Source organism: Perognathus longimembris, chromosome 6 (genome assembly GCF_023159225.1).
Source record: "Perognathus longimembris pacificus isolate PPM17 chromosome 6, ASM2315922v1, whole genome shotgun sequence".
NCBI classification, from domain to species: Eukaryota; Metazoa; Chordata; class Mammalia; order Rodentia; family Heteromyidae; genus Perognathus; species Perognathus longimembris.
The window spans coordinates 31505450-31527076 of NC_063166.1; the positions used below are offsets into that span (position 1 = coordinate 31505450).

Below are 21627 nucleotides of genomic sequence, written 5' to 3' on the forward strand. Positions count from 1 at the left end.
AGCACAGGTTTAGGCAAGTCACAGCAGAGGATCACAAGAGCCTATTGGGCTCTATAACCTTATGAACACATAAGATGATGCTAAGTGAAATGAACTCCATGTTATGGAAACGATTGTTATATCACTGTTGTAACTACTTTCAATATGCTATGTGTAACTGTAGCTTCTATTATTGATGATCTTCTTGTATCCCCTTCCTGTGGTTGTACCTACACTATTTCTATCTTATCTGAGTATACTGGAAACCGTGTATACTGGTATTAGAACTAGGATATTGAAAGGGAATACGAAAATCGAGAGACACAGGGTAAAAAAAGACAACTACAAAAGCAATACTTGCAAAACTGTTTGGTGTAAATGAACTGAACAACTCATGGGGGTGGGAAGGGAAAGGTGGAGAGGAGAGGGGGGAATAAGGGACGAGTACAAGAAATGTATCCAATGCCTAACGTATGAAACTGTAACCTTTCTGTACATCAGTTTGATAATAAAAACTTAAAAAAAAAGAAATGCAAATCAAAACAGCATTGAGATTCCTCACTCCTGTAAGAATGTCCCTTATCAAGAAAACTAACAACAGATGCTGGCGGGGATGTGACCAAAAGGGAACCCTACTACACTGTTGATGGGAGTGTAAACTTGTTCAACCACTCTGTAAAGCAGAATGGAGGTTCCTCAAAAGGCTAATTATAGAGTTCCCCTATGACTCAGCAGCCCCACTTTTGGGCATTTACCCAAAGAATTACAGGCAAGGTTACACTAAAGCTAGCAGCACAACTATGTTTATCACAGCATAATTCACTATCTGCAAAATATGGAAACAACCCAGATGCCCCTCTATAGATGAATGGATCAAGAAAATGTTGTACATATACACAATGGATTGCTATGGATCTATTAGAAGGAATGACTTGGCCCCATTCATGACAAAATGGAAAGACTTGGAAAAAACCATATTAATTGATGTGTGCCATACCCAAAGAAACTTTTTTTTTTAATTTTTTATTGTCAATCTGATGTACAGAGTGGTTACACTTTCATACATTAAGCATTGGATACATTTCTTGTACTGTTTGTTGCCTCCTCCCTCATTCCCCCTCCCCCCTCCCCCTTTCCCTTTCCCTCCATGAGTTGTTCAGTTAATTTACACCAAACACTTTTGCAAGTATTGCAAGTATTGTAGTTGTTTGTCTTTTTTTTTACCCTGTGTCTCTCCATTTTGGTATTTCCTTTCAATTTCCTATTTCTAATACCAGTATACACGGTTTCCAATGTACTCAGATAACATACAGAGATAGTGCAGGTACAACCACAGGAAGAGGATACAAGAGGGTCATCAAAAATAGAAGCTGCGGTTTCACATCACATGTTGAAAGTAATTAAAAAAGTGATATAACACCCGTTTTCATAACATGGAGTTTATTTCACTTAGCATCATCGTATGTGTTCATAAGGGTATACTTATTGGACTCCTGTGATCCTCTGCTGTGACTAGCCTAAACCTGTGCTAATTATTCCCTATGAGGGAGACCATAGAGAACGTGTTTCTTTGGGTCTGGCTCACTTCACTTAGTATAATTTTTCCCAAGTCCTTCCATTTCCTTACAAATGGGGCAATGTCATTCTTTCTGATACCTCTATCAGAAATTCCATAAAATTCCAGTGTGTATATGTACCACATTTTCCTGATCCATTCGTTTACTGAGGGGCATCTGGATTGGTTCCAGATTCTAGCTATGACAAATTGTGCTGTAAAGAACATTGTTGTGCTGGTGGCTTCAGTGTGTTCTTGTTTGTGGTCTTTTGGGTAGATGCCCAAAAATGGGACTGCTGGGCCATAGGGGAGCTCTATGTTTAGCCTTCTGAGGAATCTCCATACCACTTGCCAGAGTGGCTGAACCAGTTTACATTTCCACCAACAATGAAGTAGGGTTCCCTTTTGGCCACATCCCTTCCAACATTTATTATTGTTACTTTTCTTGATGTAGGACATTCTCACTGGGGTGAGATGGAATCTCAATGTTGCTTTGATTTGCATTTCTCTTATGGCCAGTGATGTAGAGCACTTTTTCATATGTCTCTTGGCCATTCTCATGTCCTCATCAGAGAAGTCTCTTTTTAAGTCTTTAGCCCACTTGTTGAGGGGGCTATTGTTTCTTTGAGGTTTTGTCTTGGAGGAATATAAGTTTTTTAGTTCTGTATGTATTTTAGATATGACGCCTTTGTCCATTGTATGGCCAGTAAAGCTCTTTTCCCAATCTGTGGGCTTTCTGTTTATCTTGCGAGCTATGTCCTTTGCCCTACAGAAGCTCTGCAGTTTGATGCAGTCCCATTTGGTCATCCTTTCTTTGATTTGTAGCATTTCTGGGTCTTTGTTAAGGAGGTTCCGTCCTGTGCCAAGGAGCCCAAGTGTTTCTCCTACTCCTTCTTTTAGTGTTTACAGGGTATCTGTTTTAATTTCGAGGTCTTTGATCCACTTGGAATTGATTTTGGTGCAGGGTGATATATAAGGATCTAGTTTTAGATTGTTGCAGGTTTGGAACCAGTTTTGCTAGTACCATTTGTTAAAGTGGCTATCTTTCTTCCAGACTATTTTTTTAAGCTACTTCATCAAAGATTAAGTGGGCATAGTTCAGTGGGTTCATTTCTGGGTCTTCAATTCTGTTCCATTGGTCTTCAGGCCTGTTCCAGTGCCAATACCAAGCTGTTTTTATTACTATAGCTTTATAATACAGCTTGAAGTTTGGTATTGCAATTGCTCCAGCCACTGTTCTTTCTGCTTAGGATTGTTTTTGCTATTCTGGGTCTTTTATTGTTCCATACGAATTTCTGGATTGCTTCCTCTATTTCATTAAAAAAATAGTGTTGGGATATTAATGGGTATTGTATGAATTTGTAGATAGCCTTTGGCAATATTGCCATTTTGATTATATTAATCCTCTCAATCCAGGAGCATGGGAGGTTTTTCCATTTCCTTAGTTCTGCACTAATTTTGTTTTCATGTTTTTAAAGTTCTCATTATAGAGGTCTTTCACTTCTTTGGTTAAGGTTATTCCTAGGTATTTCATGTTTTTTGAGGCTATTGCAAAAGGAGTTGCTTTCCTGATTTCAGCCTGTGTGTTTGGGTCATTAGCATATAGAAAGGCCGTTGATTTTTGAGCATTTATTTTATTTTATTTTTTTAGATTTTCTCTTTTTATTTTTATTTTTTTCAAATTTTTATTATCAAACTGATGTACAGAGAGGTTACAGTTTCATACATTAGGCATTGGATACGTTACTTGTATTGTTTGTTACCTTGTCCCTCATACCCCCCTCCCCCCTGAGCATTTTTTTATATCCTGCAACTTTGCCAAAGTTTTGGATCAGCTCTAGTAGCTTGGGAAAAGAGTTTATGTGGTTCTTTAGGTATAGGATCATGTCATCTGCGAGAGAAAAAGTTTAACTTCATCTTTTCCTATTTGGATTCCCTTAATATTTTCTTCTTGACTATTTGCTCTTGCTAGGAATTCTAGTACTATGTTGAAGAGAATGGGAGAGAGTGGACATCCCTGCCTTGTTCCTGATTTTAAAGGGAACGGCTTTAGTTTTTCACCATTTAAAATTATGCTTGCTGGTGGTTTGTCATAAACTGCCTTTATTATATTTAGGAATGTTCCCTGGATTTTCAGCTTTTCCAGGGCTTTTAGCATAAATGGGTGCTGGATGTTATCGAACGCCTTTTCCCACCCAGAGATATAACTACGTGGTTCTTTACCTTGCTCTGGTTGATGTGGTGGATTACATTAATTGACTTGCGTCAATATTGAACCAACTTTGCATCCCTGGGATGAATCCAGTTTGATCATGGTGCATGATTTTTTTGATGACCTGTTAAAGTCGATTGGCCAGAATTTTGTTGAGAATTTTTGCATCTATGTTCATCAGGGAAATCGGTCTATAGTTCTCTTTCCATGATGAGTCCCTGCCTGGTTTTGGGATGAGGGTTATACTGGCTTCATAGAATGTGTTTGGTAGTGAACTTTCTCTTTCAATTTCATTGAAGAGTTTGAGAAATATTGGTGTGAGTTCTGTTTTGAAGGCCTTGTAGAATTCTGCTGTGAATCCATCCGGACCTGGGCTTTTCTTGGATGGGAGATCACTTATTGCAGTTTCTATTTCAATGCTAGAGATGGGTCTGTTTAGAAGGTTTAAATATTCATGTTTGAGTTTGGGGATATCAATTTTTTCTAGGAAATCATCCATTTCTTCCAGGTTCTTGATTTTGTTGGCCTAAAGGTTTGCAAAGTAGTCCCTCATTGTGTTCTGAATTTTGGTTGTTTCTGTGGTGATGTTACCTGTTTCATCTCTTATCTTGTTTATTTGGGTGTGCCGCCTTCATTTTTTGGTCAGGTTTGCTAGGGGTCTGTCTATCTTGTTAACTTTTTCAAACAACCAACTCTTTGTTCTGTTGATTCTTTCAATGGCTGTTTTTGTCTCTAATTCATTTAATTCTGATTTGATTTTAATTATTTGCTTCTGTCTATTGACTTGGGGTTTGGCTTGTTGTTCTCTTTCGAGGAGATTAAGGTGCTTCCTTAAGTTGTTGAGTTGCTGTTTCTCCAGTTTGTTGGTGAAGGCACTCAGAAATATAAATTTTCCTCTGAGTACTGCCTTTGCTGTGTCCCAAAGGAGCTGGTATTTTGGGTACTCATCTTGGTTGAATTCCATAAACATTTGAATTTCTGTTCTAATTTCTTCAATGACCCACTGATGGTAAAGCAGTGTGTTGTTTAGTCTCCATGAATTGTAGGATTTTCTGTGGCGGCTGTTTGAGTTGAGCTCTAATTTTATTCCATTGTGGTCTGAGAGAATGCAGGGAATGATTTTGATACTTCTGAATTTGTACAGATTTTCTTTGTGCCCTAAGGTGTGATCAGTTTTGGAGAATGTTCCATGTGCTGCTGAGAAGAATGTGTATTCTGTTGTTGTTGGATGGAATATTCTGTAGATGTCGGTTAAGTCTTGTTGGTCTATGCAGTTGTTTAGTTCTGTGGTTTCTTTGTTCAGTTTTTGGCGTGCTGATCTGGCCAGAGGTGACAGTGGAGTGTTAAAGTCCCCAACTATCAATGTGTTTGGGTCTATGAGTGTTTTTAGAGTCAGTAGTGTTTGTTTGATGAAGTTGGGTGCTCCTGTATTTGTTGTGTAGATTTTTAGGATGGTTATATCTTCCTGTAGGAGAGATCCCTTTATTAGTATGTAGTAACCTCCTTTCTCTCTTCTTACCATTTTTAATTTGAAGTCAATTTGATCTGATACTAGGATTGCAACTCCAGCTTGCTTATGGGGGCCATTTGCTTGATAGATTTGATTCCAGCCTTTCACTTTTAGAAGATGTTTACTTTTGCTGCATAGATGTGTCTACTGGAGGCAGTAGAAAGATGGCTCTTGATTTTTGATCCAACTTATGAGCCTATGTCATTTAATTGGAGAATTAAGTCCATTAATGTTGAGAGTTAGGATTGAGAGATGATCATTTGTTGCTTTCATTATAGCTATCTTGTTAAAAGCTGTGTCTTCCCAATTCTTGATCTGATATTCTGGTTTTCTATTTAGGGTTCATTTCTTTGTCTGTATTGTGATCTTGATTATTTTCCCTGTGTAGTACATCTTCGAGGATTTTCTGTAAAGCTGGTTTGGTGGAGATATATTGTTCCAGTTTTTCCTTACTGTGGAAGACTTTTAATTGACCTTCGGCTATGAATGAGAGTTTAGCTGGGTACAGTATTCTTGGTTGATAGTTATTTTTATTTATGGTTTGTTATACCTCATTCCAGGCTCTCTTTGCTTTCATGTTCTCTGCTGAGAAGTCTGGGGTGATTCTGATTGCTTTTCCTTTATATGTGATTATTTTCTTCTCCCTAACAGCTTTAAGGATTCTTTCCTTGGACTCTATTGATCCTGTTTTGATCACAATGTGTTGGTGGGATGTCCTATTCTGGTCTGGTCGGTTTGGGGTTCTAAATGCTTCTTGTATCTGTATAGGCCTATCCTTCTGGATATTTGGGAAGTTTCGGCTAATATTCTGGTAAATAGGTTGCCTATTCTATTAACTTCTTTCTCTAGTTGTCCTCAATACCTATTAGCCTTAAATTGGGCTTCCTGATTGTGTCTTGGAGCTCATGGAGTGATCTGTTTTGTCGATTGGATTGGTTTTGTATTGATTTTTTCTTTCTCCATAGATTCTAGGGACTCATCAGCTCCTGAGATTCTATCCTTTGCTTCATCTAGTCTGGACTGTAGGCTAGCTAGTTGATTTCGAGTCTCTTTTCCTTCTGACTGGTCTTTCCTGATGATTTCCATGTTCTTGCTATAATTATCTCTTAGGTCCTGCATGAATTTCTTTACTTCATTAACTTCATTAATTTTCTTTTGAGTGCTATCTCTCAAATCTTTTAACTGGGTAGCTATCTTTTCATTTGACTCTTGAAGTTCATTTATCTTTCTACTTGTGGTGGCCATGAAATTCTCCATTAATGTTTGCTTTGCCTCCTCACGCTCTAGAAATTTGACTGAAGAGATTCAAACTTTTCATTTATCATTTTTATCACTAGACTTTGTAGAGCGTTTTGAGGGTGCTCTTCTATGTCTCTGATTGTCTGCTCTGCTTCCTGCTTGTTTTGAGTGGGAGATGAGACCCCATTGTTTGCCATGTTTCTTGTGTTTCTTCTGCCCTTTTTGATTGGCCAATCTACAAGCACTTGTGAGCACTGTTTAAGACCCAAGACAGACCTTACCAAGCCCTCTTGTCTAAGTCTTAGAAGTTCACAATTATATACAGATACCTTGTATACCTGTATATAAAATTAGATTTGGTGTTCCTAAAGAATAAAATTTTGATATAACTACCAATCCTGAGTCCTGTATTCAGTAGTTACTTATTTACTGTTACAACCCTATGAGCAATTTTTGTTCTTATATTAAGTTCTTTTTGGACTGGCTAGCTTTCTCTTAGAACCCCTTTGATTCACTCCGTTTGAGCAGGGATACCCTCTATCCAATGACCAGGGGTCAATGTAATCTGGAAGTCCTGGAAGTAAATCAGGAGGGTAAGTTAGAGGTACTAAAGAGAATAGAGTTAAATGTACGGGGATGGGGGGTGATGATTTTGGTTTAGTTTCAGTGATGTGGAAATGTGGAGTAGAGTAGAATCAGTAGAAAGAACAAGGTTTAAATGATAGACAATGGAGAGTTAGCAGGAAAGAGTGGAGGTGTTATTCGTAGGAAAGTAATTTTTAAAGAACGAGAATGTGAAGAGAGAAATAAAGAAAAAATACTGAAAGAAAAATGCACGAAACAGAGAAAAATTATTTAAAAAAACAAACAAAACAAAACAAGGAAAATGAACAACAACAAAAAAAACTTAATAAAGCAAACAAATAAAAATGGAAAAGGAAAGCCAACAACAGCTTAGAAATGAAAAAAAAAAAAGCTTAAAAATGTTTGAAAAAATGGAGTCTTCCTTGTTTGGGTGGGCTTTCTACAGTCTCTGGTTTCCTTGCGATGGTCTGCAGTCTATTTTGCTGCTGCTTGGCTGGTTTGACTTGCTTCCAGTTTTCAGGGGGTGGATTTGCTTTGACCCTCCCCCCTGTTAGTGAAATCCTGGGGCTCTGTGGTTCGCACAGCTTGCAGGTAGGACTTGGGTGTCCTCTGTAGATGGTGGACGTAAACAGTCTTGGGAAATGTGGCTCCTCCCGTCTGCTGTGGGGCTGCTGCCTTTAATGCCTGGCTCTGAATAGGCTGTGGACTCAGCAAGATGGGGCACCTCTGGCCTGGTTTACCTAGCTGAGAGTCTCTTGCCTGGGGGAGGTTCTTCCCTCCTGGTTGGGGCAACCTCCTGGGCAGAGCTGGCTATGAAATTCAGCTCCATTTCGGGCTGGGAATTGGGCTTCCTCTGTGCTGGGACCATTTATCTGTCTCGTGAACTGTTTGTTCTCCCATCTGGTTGTTCCTTGCTCCCGGTAGCTGCATGCCACTTTCAGTTTTAATTTAGAAATTCCAGCGGGCAGGGTGGGGCACCTCTGCCTGAGTTCACCTGAGTGTGTGAGCCGGGGCCCAGGATGAGCCTCCTGCCTGGGCAGGGGTTGTTCTCCTGGGTGGAGCTGGCTCTCACTGGTCAGTCCCTCTTGCCCTTTTCAAAGATGGCCCCTTTGTCCTCGCTTTCCCAAGGCCCGCTTTAGTTCCAATCTGGTCTGACCCTATGACAGTGTCAAAGATGGCGCTTTGTTCTGGCAGTGGGGGAAGGGCTACTTTCCAGACGCTGCTCTGTGGCGCGACTGAGAATGTCTTTTGTGGGGTACTCATGCTTTTTCTGCCATTTCAGCCCATCTGTGCTCAGCCTGTGATCTGCGTCTGTCTGCCACCGTCTGGAGGATTTCTTCCTGGTCATCATTGTGTGCTTTAGGTGCTCGGAGTGTGGGGGTCTGTGCCGGTGCCGGCACTGACGTGGCTTCGGGATGCCACCCAGAGCTCAAATCTGTGTTTTCAGGCCAGCAAATTCGATTTTTCCTTCCTGTCCATAATCCCTATACTGTTATAACTTACTTGGGCTGTCTTTCCCCAAAGAAACTTAAGCTGTATAGTTTCACTCATTGGAAACAATTAGTACTTGTCTAGGATAGTCCTAGCAGAGGAGCACAATATCTCAATAGCAATGTGCATATGATCACATAAGATGTTCCTAAGCAAAATTAACTACAAGATTTGGAAATAAGTGGTTTATCTTTGTTGTTGTTATTTCCAATGTACCATTTGAGATTCTACCTTTTTCTTTTGTGTTTCTTCTCCATGGTTTTACCCCTGATATCACTGTAACTGACTTTGTTACATTGGCTATTGTGTGTACATTTATGGGAACTAGGGAATGGGAACACCAAAATGGAGAGACAAAGGGTAAGAGGTGAACCAATGCCACATAATACTTGCAAGACTATATGCTGTAATCCAAACCAACTGTACAATTCAGGAGATGGTGGGGAGGGAACCTGGGAGGGGGAAAGTGGGAGAAAAATGAAGGAGAAGGTAACAAGTTTGATAAGAAATGTACTCACTGCCTTACGTATGTAATTGTAATCCCTCTGTACATTACTTTGACAATAAAATAATTTTAAAAAAACAAAAAATATACCTGTTGTGAAAGGCCAGTGTCCCAATATCCTTACTGTTAGAGAGAAGAAACTGATCTGTACTGTATCAGTCTTGAAAGTGCCAATTGTTTCCCTGTACATGGCTCACAGAGCATGAATTAGCTAGCTAGCATTCTACTTGTTAAAGCAACAATTCTTTTTTGTTTATTTATTTTGCCCATCCTGGTGCTTGTACTCCAGGCGTGTTCTTTAGTGCTCAAGGTTTCTGCTCAACCACTTGAACCACAGTTGCACTTCTGGCTTTTTGATAATTAACTGGAAATAAGAGTCTCATGGACTTTCTTGCCTAGCCTGGCTTTGAGTTGCAATCCTCAGACATCAGCTTCCTGAGTAGCTAGGATTATAATTGTGAGCCATCAGCACCCATCTCAAATATTTATCATTTAAGCACTTAATATGTGTCAAATTGTAGCAATGTCCTAACAAGACAAAATTGAACTATTTCATTATCCAGAGAGAAGGAGAGGAATGTATATGGATTATGAGATTCATGCTATAAGGCCATCACACATGAGCAAGTGATAAAATACTTGGGGAGATCCAAACAAGATATCCAAGGGAAGTAGAATTTAAGCTGAGAATTGAGTCTGAATTTCATCCAGTAGATGACATTTGATAGCTCTTCTCTACAGCTCTGGGCAGCAGACACAAATAGATTAAACTGTAGCTTTTCCCTCACTTTCAAGAGCTAAGTAGCCCTCAAGAGGGAGCCAGAGAACTGAAAGACAGAAGAAAGTTTGGGTGCAGGTCCAAGGCCACAGTTACAAATTGTTTTTGCTTGAATCGGAGTTGTTTCTAAGTTTCACATCATCGCATGCACATTGTCTGTAATCTGACACATACTAATATTTTTTCTTCCTAAGTAACTTATTAATTTCCCTGACTTGAAATAGAAATGGAACCAGGGCCTGCTGATAGTTGGTGACTCTGGGTAATAAGTCTATATCTTTACATTTTAACTCTAGAACTTTCTTGAGTAAGGACCTTTCCTCATTTGAATGCTGGCTTGCTCTGGCTTGGTTGTATCTCTGAGGATTTTTATGGAAGAACAACATATGTCCTTGAGGCCAGCCTCTAAATTTGTTATTTTAGAATAGACCTAATTTTTTCCTCCTTGGTAAGGTTCAGGAAAAAGTGTTATAAAATGCAGAATCCCTATGCTAAAACAACATTATAAATAGATTCACCAGGGCAGCCCTTGTCTTCCACTTGGTACTTGTTCCCAGGATGATAGAAGTGTAACTCGACAAATGACTAATAATGTGAATGTTTCACAGAAAATCCTTCATGGCTCATAGATTTAAAAACCCAAATGTGAAGTGTGGTTGATAGTCACAGAGTTTCTATGAGAGAAAAGAGTTTCTAAGAGTGAGAAATGAAAAAGTACATCTTGTTCTTTCACAGTCAGGGCTAGGTTTAAATTTGATCTCCCCATAAGTCTTCAGAAACAACCCTAGTCTTTTGACAATGGCTGAAATTAGAGGTAGTAAATAACTCCTTTGACCTTTCTGAAGGCTCTGTGTAGCTGAAGGAGCTATGTGATCATTTCTCCCCACTTTTCTGTCAAGACACTGGTTACTATGGATCAAACTTTCTCTTTTGACATCTGTTTCCTTAGTTTGTGACTTCCTTGGCTCTTCCCTACCTCGACTGTGCCCTGCCACTTTTGTTGATTCTTTCTCTTGCTTGTGCCAGTTAAGCTTCTTTGAAGACTTTCTGATAAATTACTGCTCCATGCCTGATGGAGATGGCTATAGATCCTGGCACCAATTCAAGTTTCCACACTCCACAAACCCTCATTCTCTTCAGACTAGCCAGGCTCCCCAGAGTTGTTAAGCTATTTGAAATTACGATCCTTTTATAGGCATAGATATTAGTTTGTCAGAATTGTTTTGACAAACTTCCACACACTAGGTGGCCTCAGAAGCAGAAATTTTCTTCTGCTGTGGTTCTGGAAGCCAGAAGTCTGAGGTCAAGGTGCTGTTAGAGTTCAGAAGGCTGCTTGGGTTTGGTGATACTGTCTGTCTTTGTCACCACATGGCATTTTCCCTGTGTGTATTCATGGCTTCTTACACTAAAGAAACTGATATTGTGCTAAGGTCTACTCTAATTGCCTCTTTTCAATTAAGTCACCTCTGAAAAGACTCCCTTTCCAAATAAGGTCACATTTTCCCCAAAGGGATTTCAACTCATAATGCACAAGCTAGACATTCAAGACCCTAGACTTTAGCCAAGTTTTCTGTGTGTTCCCCACATTTACACCCTCACCTTAACCTCCATCTTCAGGTGAATGTCAGACCATGACTCATCTCCTCTAGCTAGTACTCTACAAATTACTATAACCCTAAAATCAGAACCTTGTTAATATTGCTATGATTACTCAAGGGCTCACAACAGCTCTCTAGTTTTAAGTCAGAAGCCTCTTCCTGGCCCTAAATCTCTTCCTGTATCCCTGTGTAGGTGCCTACACATGGAGAGGCCAGCTCATTCTCAGGATTCTATAGATCTAGTTATTCCAGGCCCTGCTGCCATCTCCACTGCCCAGAATGCACTGCTCCGATTGAGCAGTTGAACTGGATTATATTTTAGAAGCCAGACTGCTTCAATTCTTTGATGACACCTTCCCTGACATTTGCCTGTCCTTTCTTAGAACTTGACAAGGCTGTAGGTAATGCCTCAAAGTCCTATTCTTGGTGGGACTTCCACTTTTGTGTCAGTCCCTCCAAACCACATCAAGTGCTGCCTGAAGGGAAGACTATACCTGCACCTTTCTTGTCTTCCTCTTGAGTGAGGATGTGCCTGAGATGAACAAAAACTACATGCATGGTTATGGAATGATTCCATGATCTATCTGGTTACTGGATTCTATATATTATATGAATAATTGATGATGTCCAGGACAGGGCTATGAGCTGGAAGCATCACTAACTTTTTGCTCTGGTTATTGCTCCTATTTTTCCCTTACCTGGAGGGCTGTAATTACCAAGGGAGTATGTCTGGCTCACTGGGAAATAGAAGAAAGGATTACAGTCCTACAGCAAACCTACTCATACTTCATGTTTTATGTGTACCTACACACAAAGAGAGCTTGAGATTTGGTCATCACTCCTGGAAAGTGACTCTCCTGATTAAAGAAATGATCCAGTATTTCTCAATTCAGTGTGCAAAGGGCCAGCATCTAACTCTGGCCAGTGTTAAAGATACTGTGAAATCATGGCTAAAGGACATGCTAACCAATGTCTTGATTATCATAAGTAACAAGGAAGGCCATTGAACAAAGTGGCTATCCAACATGCCCTCTCAGCAACTTTCAAATCGCAATCATTTCTACTTGAACACCTGCAGTCCTCATCAGACCAGAGGCAGATGCTGCCTTCTAATGAAAACCTAAGCAAAGGGAAAAAGCATCTAAAGTCCCAAAAGAAAAGAGCTCTTAGCCTCTCTCAGTTCATGCTGTAAACCACCAACAATGTGATGGTGTAGAAGTCTTTGGAACCTTTATAGTGTTATCTCGCTAAAAAGAGACTTGTATATGTGTTAGGAATGTGCCAGGAAAAGGTCAAAGGTTCATGCCAATATAATAGGCCACACACACACCTGCAGGGGAGGAGAGTTAACTTATAAACAGTCCACTTTCACCCCAAGGGCAGGTCTGATCAAGACTTATTTACAGTGTAAGATAGAAATGAGGGGCCTATAGTCCAAAAATTATAAAGAAAAACCATACAATGACAGCAAGGCATTAATCCAAATCTAGCCCTTTCTAGGGGTAGACCCTTGTGTGACTGCTCAGAACTCATATGCACGAAACCAGCCCCAGTGCCAGTATATCATTTTTCAGTCTTCAAAATTGTAATTTTGATCTGTCCATATTTGGTGGTTCTTTACATGAGAATTAAGTGAACTAATACATGTATTATGCTTAGATTACTCATACATAGTCAACACTATACAAATGTCACTCTTTTATTTGCATTACATCATAACCTGTTCAGAACATGATTCCTAAATCAAGTTGTTATCTGATATAGCTTTGGAGGTAGAACAACAACACAACTGTTTTGGTAATTTCCACATGGTGAATTTTAGAATGTACTACCTTGGGGCATTCCCTTTGAAGAAGCACTCCCACACAATCTCTATTCCCTAGAACATTGTAATTAGTCTTCTATGTCCTTGAACATTTAGAGAGAGAGACACCTTACATGTTTCTGAAAGTAACTTCTCTAATGCACATCTGCTGGGTTTCCCTTCCTCTCTCTACTCTGTTTCCTTTTATACATAGAGCCTCTTAAGCATATTAATAAGGTTAAAAAGAAGTTTCTTCAGTCTTTTTTGTTTGCAACATGATTCAACACACTTTTGTTCATTCTATTCAGGATATGTGGGTTTCCTTGACAATTTTAGGGGCTTTGTTCTGTTTTTGTCCTATGTGACTTAACATGACACTGGAAATAGACTCATGATTAATTACAGTGCTACTATTTTTTTCTGTTCTTTCTTCTTCTCCCTCTTCTTCCTCCTGTTCTCCTCTTCTTGTTCCTCCTCCTTCTTTCCTGAAGCCACAATCATATTAAGAGAACATTCAATTTGGAGTTATTTTTCTGCTTATTATCTGAGAGCCAAGACTCAGAGAAAACATTATGACAGGAAAAGCCATTTGGGTGCTGTGAGAATGTACTCAGGACCATATCAAGTAATTGAAAGATGAAAGCGAAAAATTTTTTCTTATTTATTTTTCAAAGGAATGTACAGAGACGTTACAGTTTTATACGTTAGGCATTGGATACATTTCTTGTACTGTTTGTTACCTCCTCCATCATTTCCCCTCCCCATCCCCCTTTCCCTCTCCCCCCATGAATTGTTCAGTTGGTTTACACCAAACACTTTTGCAAGTATTGCTTTTGTAGTTGTTTGTCCTTTTTTATCCTGTGCCTCTCGATTTGGATATTCCCTTTCACTTTCCCAGTTCTAATACCAGTATACACAGTTTCCAATGTACTCAGATAAGATACAGTGATAGTGCAGGTACAACCACAGGAAGGGGATAGAAGAGAATCATCAACAATAGAAGCTATGGTTTCACATGGCATGTTGAAAGTAATTACAACAGTGATATAAAAGTCGTGTCCATAACATGGAGTTCATTTCATCTAGAGTCATCTCATGTGTTCATAAGGGCATTGCTATTGGGCTCTTGTGATCCTCTGCTGTGAGTTGCCTAAACCTGTGCTACTTATTCCCTATGAGCGAGACCATAGAGTCCATGTTTCTTTGGGTCTGGCTCACTTCACTTAGTATAATTTTTTCCAAGTCCTTACAAATGGGGCAATGTCATTCTTTCTGATAGAGGCATAAAATTCCATTGTGTACATGTACCACATTTTCCTGATCCATTCGTCTACTGAGGGGCATCTGGGTTGGTTCCAGATTCTAGCTATGACAAATTGTGTGCGATGAACATTATTGTGCTGGTGGCTTTAGTGTGTTCTTTTTGTGGTCTTTTGGGTAAATGCCCAAAAGTGGGGCTGCTGGGTCACAGGGGAGCTCTATGTTTAGCCTTCTGAGGAATCTCCATACTGCTTGCCAGAGTGGCTGAACCAGTTTACATTTCCACCAACAATGAAGTAGGGTTCCCTTTTGGCCACATCCCCTCCAACATTTATTATTGTTAGTTTTCTTGATGTAGGACATTCTCACTGGGGTGAGATGGAATCTCAATGTTGCTATGATTTGCATTTCTCTTATGGCCAGTGATGTAGAGCACTTTTTCATATGTCTCTTGGCCATTCTCATTTCCTCATCAGAGAAGTCTCTTTTTAAGTCTTTAGCCCACTTGTTGAGGGGGCTATTGTTTCTTTGAGGTTTTGTCTTGGAGGAATGTAAGTTTTTTAGTTTTGTATGTATTTTAGATATGACGCCTTTGTCCATTGTATGGCCAGTAAAGCTCTTTTCCCAATCTGTGGGCTTTCTGTTTATCTTGCAAGCTATGTCCTTTGCCCTACAGAAGCTCTGCAGTTTGATGCAGTCCCATTTGGTCATCCTTTCTTTGATTTGTAGCATTTCTGGGTCTTTGTTAAGGAGGTTCCGTCCTGTGCCAAGGAGCCCAAGTGTTTCTCCTACTCCTTCTTTTAGTGTTTACAGGGTATCTGTTTTAATTTCGAGGTCTTTGATCCACTTGGAATTGATTTTGGTGCAGGGTGATATATAAGGATCTAGTTTTAGATTGTTGCAGGTGTGGAACCAGTTTTGCCAGCACCATTTGTTAAAGTGGCTATCTTTCTTCCAGACTATTTTTTAAGCTACTTCATCAAAGATTAAGTGGGCATAGTTCTGTGGGTTCATTTCTGGGTCTTCAGTTCTGTTCCATTGGTGGTCTTCAGGCCTGTTCCGGTGCCAATGCCAAGCTGTTTTTATTACTATAGCTTTATAATACAGCTTGAAGTTTGGTATTGTAATTCCTCCAGCACTGTTCTTTCTGCTTAGGATTGTTTTTGCTATTCTGGGTCTTCTATTGTTCCATATGAATTTCTGGATTGCTTCCTCTATTTCATTAAAAAATTGTATTGGGATATTAATGGGTATTACATTGAATTTGTAGATAGTCTTTGGCAATATTGCCATTTTGACTCCTCTCAATCCAGGAGCATGGGAGGTTTTTCCATTTCCTTAGTTCTGCACTAATTTTGTTTTCATGTTTTTAAAGTTCTCATTATAGAGGTCTTTCAACTCTTTGGTTAAGGTTATTCCTAGGTATTTCATGTTTTTTGAGGATATTGCAAAAGGAGTTGCTTTCCTGACGTTCTCGGCTAATATTCTGTTAAATAGGGTGCCTATTCCATTAACTTCTTTCTCTAGTTGTCCTCAATGCCTATTAGCCTTAAATTGGGCTTCCTGATTGTGCCTTGGAGCTCTTGGAGTGATCTGTTTTGTCGATTGGATTGGTTTTGTACTGATTTTTTTATATTTCTCCATAGATTCTAGGGACTCTTCAGCTTCTGAGATTCTATCCTCTGCTTCATCTAGTCTGGACTGTAGGCTAGCTAGTTGATTTCGAGTCTCTTTTCCTTCTGACTGGTCTTTCCTGATGATTTCCATGTCTTTGCTATAATGTTCTCTTAGGTGCTGCATGGACTTCTTTAGTTCATTAATTTTCTTTTGAGTGCTGTCTCTCAAATCCTTTAGCCGGGTAGCTATCTTTTCATTTGACTCTTCAAGTTCATTTATCTTTCTATTTGTCTAAGCCATGACATTGTCTATTACTTTATGGACTGACTGATGTATTGATTCAAACTTTTCATTTACCATTTTTATCAGTATACATTGTATAGCATTTTGTGGGTTCTCTTCTATGTCTTTGACTGACTGCTCTGCTTCCTGCTTGTTTTGAGTGGGAGATGAGACTCCATTTTTTGCCATCTTTCTTGTGCTCCTTCTGCCCATTTTGATTGGGAATGCCAATCTACAAGCACCTGTGAGCACTGTTTAAGTCCCAAAGCGGACCTTACCAAGCACTGTGAACCCCTTTGATTCACTCACATTGAACAGGGATACCCTCTATCCAATAACCAGGGGTCAATGGAGTCTGGAAGTTCTGGAATTAAATAAAGAGGGTAAGTTAGAGGTAGTGAAGAGAATAGAGTAAAATATATGGGGGGTGATGATTTTGGTTTAGTTTCAGTTACATGGAAATGTGGAGAAGAGTAGAATCAGCAGAATGAACAAGGTTAAAATGATAGACAATGGAGAGTCAGCATAAAAGAGTGAAGGTGTTAGTCATAGGAAAGTAATTTTAAAGAAAGAGAATGTGAAGAGAGAAACAAAGAAAAATACTGGAAGACAAATGCACAAAACACAAAAACAATTATCAAAAAAACAGATAAACAAAAATGGAAAACAAAACAAAACAAAACACGACATCTCAAAAGTGAAAAATAGAAAATAAGAAAGTTAAAAAATTTTTTTTTTAAATTAGTCTTCCTTGTTTGAGTGGGCTTTCTCCAGTCTCTGGTTTCCTTGCGATGGTCTGCAGTCTATTTTGCTGCTGCTTGGCTGGTTTGACTTGCTTTCAGTTTGCAGGGGGTGGATCTGCTTTGACCCTCCTTCCATTAGTGAAATTAGTGAAATCCTGGGGCTCTGTGGTTCGCACAGCTTGCAGGTAGGACTTGAAATCCAGGGCCATGACAGGCAAATAAAATGTTCTACTACTGAGCTATAGCTTCACCCCCTAATACTATATTCACATGCAGAAACTTTAACTTCTACCAACATCTGATGATTATGCCAAAGATGACTTAAAATGTATCATAGGCCTATAAAACTATAGAAACCTAGAAAAAACATAACATTTGTAAGCATTTTTGTATATATCTTAGTAGTATCCTATTCTCATAAAATTATATCAGGTTGTATATACCATGCTAATAATCAGAGTAGTGTTTTTGTTCCCCATCCTACATTGCATAACAAAAATTTTCTGTCATTAAAAGACTTTTCCTGTCTCTTCATGCTAATTCAGCAAGCCTATCCTGAGGGTTCTAATACAACAAAGAACTATAAGCATGGCTTGGTAGCCACATTCCTTTTTCCTGTAAGGATGGCCTTAGAATGAGCAGTGTTGACTTTTCACTGGGGGCTCAGGAACAATGGAGCCCTGTGATCAAGACAGAAGCCTCTGAAATCATACTTCAGGATAAACCTTTCTTCGCTGAAATTAAGCCATCTCACTCATTTTTATGACAGACATGGAAATCTGGAAAATACAAAGTCCTATAGTCCCAGACTGTCATTACCATCTTGGTATTTTCCTTAGGAGCCTGGTCATAATTTCATCCATAGAAAGAGACAATATTATCAGGTGTAAATAATAAGACATGTTTCTCTTTAATTCAATTCCACAAAAGGGAGGGGTGGATGTGCCAGAGTTAGGAGCCTTTGGTGAAAAGAAAAAATAAAGTGACAGTCCTAGTCCAGAGGGAGGGAATGAGCACCTAGGCTTCCAAACAGAGGCCCACACTGCAGCTTCTGATGTCACGCTCTCTATAAAAGGGAAAAGTTGAACAAGCATCAAAGGTAATGATATCACACAGAGAACAATGGAAATTATGTGTAAACATTTGTTAATAAAATAAATGAGCACTGCTTAAAAAATAAATGTTTTGGGGTGGGAGGAGTTTAGGCACCTGAAATTTTGTTATAAATTCAAGAACAGATTTAAATTGAAAAAAATATAAGCAGCAGTTTGGGATACTTTATAAGCAAACCCCACCTTAAGTCAGTCTATGTACATTTCCTTTATGCATAGTTCTAACAAACATGATATTCTTTCTTATTAGCACAAAACTAAAGGACAGAAATCCTATTCCCAGGACTTATGAGTAATGGAGATGAGCTTGCAAAGCCAGCCAAAGAGTAGGAGCTATGAACCACTAGGAGCTGCAGCACCATGTACAGAAAGAAACTTTGGATAAACAACAGCTGATAAGAAAGAGGCAGTAGAAGAGAGAAAGGAACTTATTCCCACAAGGAGATGCATTGAAGATACAAGATGCTTACTGTGGTGGCAGGGTAGGCAGAAAGTTGGCAGTTGGGGGGTAAGCAAAGTTAGGTCAGGGACCTATAAAAACAAAGATCTACACACAGGATGATATCTGGAACATTGGAAAAATGATTATACTGTGTTTTTTGTCCTCTTCAAAACAAAAATGTATTCCTAGCATTTTAGAAAAAATGTCACTTAATTGAATTAAAAGTTTAAATTACTACTGGGCACAGGTGTGTCACACCTGTAATCCTAGCTACTCAGGAGGCTGAGATCTGAGGATCTCCATTCAAAACCAGCCCAGGCAAGAAAGTTTGCAAGACCCTTATCTCCAATAAATTACCCTCCATAAGCCTGAAGTAGAGTTAAGTTATACAACACTAGCCTTGAGGAAAATGAAACTCAGAGATAGTACCTAGGACCTGAGTTCAAGCCCTAGGACTGGCACAACTAAAAAAAAAAAAAAAGAATTAAACTACTGCTCAAGGCAGATTGTTTCCCATAATTAACAGAACGCACTATCTACAAATGGGAAAAAATCTTGAACTCAAGTCCTCTCACGTTCTCTTGGCTTTTTCTTACAAATAGCTGGTGCAGTACCAGTTAAGTCACAACTCCGATTTGGTTTTTTCCTGGTTAATTTGTGACAAAGTCTCAGGGATTTTTTTTCGTCCAATCTGTCTTCAAATTGTGATTCATAGACCTATGTAGTGAGGCTTACAATAAGGCATCTGGGGGCTGGGGATATAGCCTAGTGGCAAGAGGGCCTGCCTCGGATACACGAGGCCCTAGGTTCGATTCCCCAGCACCACATATACAGAAAACGGCCAGAAGCGGCGCTGTGGCTCAAGTGGCAGAGTGCTAGCCTTGAGCGGGAAGAAGCCAGGGACAGTGCTCAGGCCCTGAGTCCAAGGCCCAGGACTGGCCAAAAAAAAAAAATAAGGCATCTGGCCTGGGAGAAAGTCTTAAGAAATATCCATCCGATATTGGATTAATATGCAGAATGTATAGAGAACTCCAAAAACTAACTGCAAAAAGATGAACAATCAATCCTATATTCTAGTGAGCAAATAAGCTGAATGAAACACTTTCCAGGAGAGGAAATACAAATTGTTGATTATTACAATTTAAAATGTGGAAAAATATGTCTTACTGAGATTCCATCTTTTCATAGTCAGAATGACTATCATCAAGAAAGCAACAAAATGGGAAGGTAAGAGGGGTAAAAAGGAAGGAAGATAGATTGATAGGTTTGTATCAATACATATATATGTATATATATGCATGTATATATATACATGCATACATATATATTCAAAGTCAGCATATAATTCAAATGATATATAACCATACTTATTGTGGTACCATGCACAATAAACAAGTTATGGCATCAGGTTAAGTGCCCATTAATGGATAAATAGATAAGGAAAATGAGATATATGTACAAAATAGATAAAAATTATAGAGCCACAAAGAAAAATGAAATTATGTCATTTGCAAGAAAATGGACAGAGTCAGTGATAATGTTAAGCAAAATAAGCCAGACTCAGAAAGATAAGTAGATTATGTTTGTTTTATATGTGGACTGTGACATGAATGTAGAAGTGGGACTATTATGGAAGAAACTACAAGCATTAGAAAATATAATAGGGGAGGAAAGATAAGATCTATGTTCATTATACTCACAGAAACATTATAATGAAATCTATTGATTTTTATAATTGATATACATTAATAGAAATCAAAACAAAATGCCCCAATGAGCTCAATAGTAGAGTACTTGCCTAGCAGGCAGGAAGACCTAAGTATTTTTTTGTTTTTTGTTTTGGCCAGTCCTGGACTTGGATTCAGGGCCTGAGCACTTTCCCTGGCTTATTTTTTCTCAAGGCTAGCACTCTACCACTTAAGCCACAGCACCACTTCTGGCTTTTTCTGTTTATATGGTGCTGACGAATGAAACCCAGGGCTTTGTGTATGCTAGGCAAGCACTCTACTGCTAAGCCACATTTCCATCTCCCAAACTTAAGTTTTTCAACCAATATTACAGAACAGAAAAAGTTGCCTGACATGCTAGAAAATAATGATGTGCTATTGTTGTTGTTGTTGTTGTTGTTGTTATTATTATTATTATTGTATCACCCAACTAGAAAATAGCCGACTAGAAAAAAAATTACTGAGCATTAGGATAAATTTGCCTAATGGAGGTTTTTTTGTAATGTCTCATTTTTTAATTTAAATTTTATTGTAAAGGTGATGTACAGAGGGGTTATAATTACATAAGTCAGGTAATGAGTACATTTATTGATGAGCAGTGTCCCGCCCTCATTTTCTCCCAATTTCCCATTCCTCCCCACCGCCCCCCAAGTTGTAAAGTTCATTTCCAACATTGTGTTTAGTGAGTATCACTTCTGAATTGGTTCACCCTTTGTTCCACCATCTCTGTGCTTCCTCTTCCCCTCCCCAAATCGAATAAATTTATATATAAGACAAAGGGTGCAGAAGTCTAAAACAGAGACAAAAGGGAATAAACTGAGGGGGAAACTGTGAACAGTACAATAAGACAGCTCTTGTTTCCCTTTCTTGGAGTTCAATTTGATAAGCATAATTTTATATGATTATATGAGCATAATTATTGAGTCCTTGTTATCCTCTTCTAAAAATACCCTTTTTTGTTCTCACTGTGTGAATGTTTAGAGTGCTGTTTAACTAATCATGTCCAAGTGTAATTATTTGTCTTTACAAACCATTGGATTTACTTGTAGATTTATTGTGCATCTATTTTTATTTTCATAAACATTGAAAACAATCTTTAGATACACAACCCAGAAAATAACCCTAATAATAAAAGGCAAAGGGGTGTATATTACACAAAACTGAAATAAATTTGTACTTTTCAAGTTC

General features: G+C 38.9%; 1 pseudogene; it reads left to right on the forward strand.

Annotated features, from left to right (window-relative positions):
• Positions 1 to 21627, forward strand: part of LOC125353672 — an 80983-nt pseudogene that overhangs the window by 57219 nt on the left and 2137 nt on the right.